Source organism: Octodon degus, unplaced genomic scaffold, assembly GCF_000260255.1.
Source record: "Octodon degus isolate 3935 unplaced genomic scaffold, OctDeg1.0 scaffold00019, whole genome shotgun sequence".
NCBI classification, from domain to species: domain Eukaryota; kingdom Metazoa; phylum Chordata; class Mammalia; order Rodentia; family Octodontidae; genus Octodon; species Octodon degus.
Genome location: NW_004524595.1, coordinates 8,010,069 through 8,014,369, shown reverse-complemented (window position 1 = coordinate 8,014,369; position 4,301 = coordinate 8,010,069). Strand labels below are relative to the sequence as shown.

The 4,301-nt window shown below is 41.5% G+C and overlaps 1 protein-coding gene across 1 annotated transcript in view; it reads right to left on the bottom strand.

Moving 5' to 3' along the window:
- LOC111815648 overlaps positions 1-4,301 on the bottom strand; it is a 10,781-nt gene that overhangs the window by 5,531 nt on the left and 949 nt on the right. The window lies entirely within an intron of this gene.

Below are 4,301 nucleotides of genomic sequence, written 5' to 3'. Positions count from 1 at the left end.
TTGAACTCAGGCCCTTGTGCTTGCCAGGCAAGAGCTTATTCTACTGAGCTATGTCTCCAGCCCCTTGTTATTATTTTTAAGACAGGGTTTCACCATGAAGTTCACGCTGGCCTTGAACTCACTTTGTAGCCCAGGCTGGCCTTGAACTCAGCAATTTTCCTGCCTCAACCTCCTGAGTGCTGGGATTACAGGCCTGTGTTACTATGCTAGGCTATATCTTTGATTTTAGAAAACCGTTTTTTCAGTGACTAGGCAAGCAATAGTCAGTGAAAGAAGGAGGTTATTACGATATATACAGCTGCAGTATGTCCTTAAGAGACACTGCATTCTGTTAACTTTGCAGCTGGCTTTATCTGTGCCTATTATTTTAGCCTGATGAGTAGCTGGGCATATTTTCACCTCAGTTTGAGCTAATTTTACTTTCTCATGGGCAATATGAAATGTCAAATATTACATGAAGTAGTTTGCATATATAATTTCATTTGATTTATGCAGCTATCCTTTAAAGTGAGTGGCAGTGTCCTGTTTTACAGATGACACCAGGGCTTGGAGATGCTGAAGAGGTTTGTCTGAGGCAACAAACTAGTAAGTGGTAGAGCTATTTTAGATCCAGGACTATATGAGTCTAAGCCTAGACTTCTTAACAGTTACTCCTTGAGCCAGTGTAGAAACTAAATGCTATTCAAAGTAAGATAGATAAATCCAGAGCTGGTTATATGTGGGCAAGTGGCAGTGCCATTTATTAAGTAGGATCATAAACTGGAACAATTTTTCTGGAGGTCAGTTTGGCAAGTATATAGTAAAAAAAAAATACATCTTTTAGCTAGCAATTAATAGTCTAGGAATTTAGGAAAATAGACTGCATGGAGGCAAATAATTATAGCATTTCCTATAAAAATAAATACACAAAAACCAGAAACAAAATGAACATTTTTGGTAAGGTACCAGTTCAATGGCTGAAGATATGCAATGCAAGAGTATTCAACTAGTAGTGATAAAAATACATTGTATAGTAAAAGATATCAGATTGTCAATGAAACTTATAATGTGATTTCATTTTATGTTAAATTAAACATATGTACTTTACTTATTTATTTAGGTTTTTGGAGACAGAATCTTGCTGTGTAGTTTAGGCTGATCTGAAACTTCTAAGCTCAGGCTGCTCTTACACTCTACAGCCTCCCACCTCAGGGTCACATGTGCTGGGATTACAGACTTGTGGCACTGTGCCTGGCCTAACTGGATTTATATAAACAAATATACACATGTATAGTTGTACTGTGTAGAAAAGTTTCTATTTTTTTTTTGAGTGTGTTGTGTTTTTTCTTTACTTTTGTTTGTTTTGAAACAGGATCTCACTATATAGTCCAGGCTGGCTTGAACTCACTAGGTAGCCCAGGCTGGCCTTGAACTCATGGTGATCCTCCTGTCTCAGTCTCCCAAGTGCTGGGATTATAGGCATGTGCCACCATGCCCAGTTCTGTCTTTATTCTTTTGTACTTTTCTTTATTTTTTAAATATTCTGAATCTGTGTTAGACAACATAAATACTACTTGAAAAAGAGAGTGTCAAGGTTAAGTCACTTCTTCCTTCAGTAACTGGAGCACTTTCATGTACACTAGCCATGTGTTCCATATATCTGGAAATCTACTATGCTTTGGAAAAAATTCAATAGTTATAGATCCTGATCCTAGAATTGTGTTTTTTCAATTTTTATTTTTTAATGTATTTAGTATAGGATCTATAGGGTCTCACTACACAGATCAAACTCACTCACAGTGAGCCTCCTGTTTTCAACATCCCAAGCACTGGGAAAACTCTTGTGTTTTTATCCTACCAAAGGATTATTAATGCCTGAGGTCAATAGTGCCTTAACTATTGTCAGATATATTTGGACTACAAAAATTAAATGTTGTCTTACATTTTCACTTTACAAATCTCACTTTCATTTAACTAGGGTTAGTCCTCCTTGTTGGTTGGCACTATACTTTGATAGTAAAGCTTTTACTTATGGGGTAAAGTAAATGAAGTTCAGAGAGGCTATTGTGGGGTTAGAAAGTAAGTCTAACTAATGAATCTTTTGTGTAGGGCAGAGGTTAATTGGAGTTAAGGAAGTGGGGTGGGTTATTAAAAGCAGATGGAGTTAGAAAGAGGATGAATATGACCAGAGAAAAGACAACTACTTGGGAGAGATAAGATGATGTAACTACTTTGGTAAATGATCATGACTCAAAGAGGAAGAAGAAAAAAGTCAAAGGGTTTATTAAAGAAGTAACATCTGAGAAAAGGAATTCTTTCTTTAACATCTGTAGACAGCTATGGTAATAAAAATAATACTTAAGTTTCATTTATCCTTTAACAAAATCTCAGTACTGTGTGTGTTGATATTTTAATGTTAAGTAAGTCACTTGGCTGCAGAATGGGGTTATTGGAAGAAAGAGATACAGAAGCGATTAATGATTGAAGCCATGGAAATAAACAGTTAACCTAAGCAAGAGGGTGGGAAGGAAAAAATGACTCTGGAAAAATGAAAAGCAAGAAAAGTGCTCAGAAAGTTCAGGAAACAGGTTAGTAGATGGGGAGGAGAGAAAGGTTTCAAAGCAGAGGAGTGAGCAGCACCAAGGACTGTGGAAAGGCTACCTGCTAGGAAGACAAGTGTTCTCGGGATGAGTTGTCAGCAGTCTGTCTGGCCAGAAGCAACATGTACAAACCACATTCGTGGGCACCCAAGAGAAGTAGGCACTTTAGCAGGTGATTAAATTGGTGAATGTGTGACTTATAGGCCTGTGGGCATCTCTAGCTTTACTGGGGATGGGACCTTAGCAGATGGCTAGAGGTGAAAGATAAAGCAGGTGAGAGTAAGAATTAATGAAATGGATCTAGGACCCAGAGTTGAGTTCTTGACCAGAATCAATTGCATGAATATCTGGATGAATGAATATATGAATGAACATGTGATGGAGACTATGGGTTGTTTTATGAGCATGAGCAGGGTAGGAAGATAGAATGGAGCATGTCTAGCAGTGAAGAGTAACAGAATGGAGTACATGCCTGTGGAAGATATCACCTGTCATTGTCTCAGAAAGGTGCCAGAAAGGCTGGTGTTTTCCAGGCAGTCAGGTTTCAGATGGGGTATAAAGGGTTTGGGAGATAACCCAGTGTGGTGGCACATGACTGTAATTCCAGCACTTTGGGAGGCTGAAGCAGAATTCAATTTGACTCAGTCTGGGTAGTTCAGTGGAGACCTTGTCTTAAAAACAAAAAAGCAGCTGGGGAGATAGCTCAGTGGTTTAAGTATCTGCCTGGCAAGCACAAGGTCCTAAGTTTAATCCCTGGCACCAAAAGAAAAAAAAAAAAAAGGTGACTAGAGCAAAGGCCCTGGGTTCAATCCCCAGAACAGGGGAGATGGAGTGATGGGAAAAGCAGATAAAGTTGGGAGACAGCCACAGCCCGGAGGGAAAAACAGCTAAGAGGATAAGTATGCAGAAAAGGAAACTGCAACATAACCTATAATCTCTACAACTGAAGACGGAGAGGCAAGACATAGCAAATTGGCCAGCGTGGGCAATTAAGTGAGACCCTGTTTTTAAAAAGTGGGCAGGCTGGGATGCTGCTCAGCTCTCCCTGAACGCAATCCCCAGCAGGGAGTAGTGGGGCTGATGGACCCATAAAGAACACTTCCAGAGATCAGTGTTTAGATGAGCCATCTCATAGACTTGGGAAGCTGCTCTTTGAGTTCCCTAGTGACACAAAACACTACTTTTGGAAGTAGCACTTTCATTATAGAATAAGAAAAGGAGAGAGACAAGAACATATTGGCCCCTTGAGGGGCAAGATCTGTGAATGACATACAGTTTATAGGTAACAAACAGAACCCCAGAGCCAGACTTGTCAGTCAGATCTTTTCATCTGTGAAACGAAGGCTGATGATTTTTCGTCTCCCTTGTCTAACAGCCTGTGAAATCATCTAGACAACCACCTCCCAATTTTACAGAATAAAAATGAGGCCCGCGGGATTGTCTAGCTCAAAGCAATACACGAAAGAGCGCAGGCCCTGACTCCTCCGTTGCACAAGCGTCTCCGACCGTTCCCAACTTTCCGCGAGAAAAAAGAGCAGCAGGGAGCCCAGGGCAGGCCGCTGGCGGAGCACCCTGGGGTGCGAGGCCCTACCCGGCCGGAGGAGGACCGCCCCGAGGGGAGGGCCCGAGGAAGAGTTCCGGCCTCCTTTCCCACACTTCATTAGGACGCGGGCCGGGGCGGGCCTGCAGCCGGCAGAGGGCGCGGGGCGGCGCCAGGCGGGC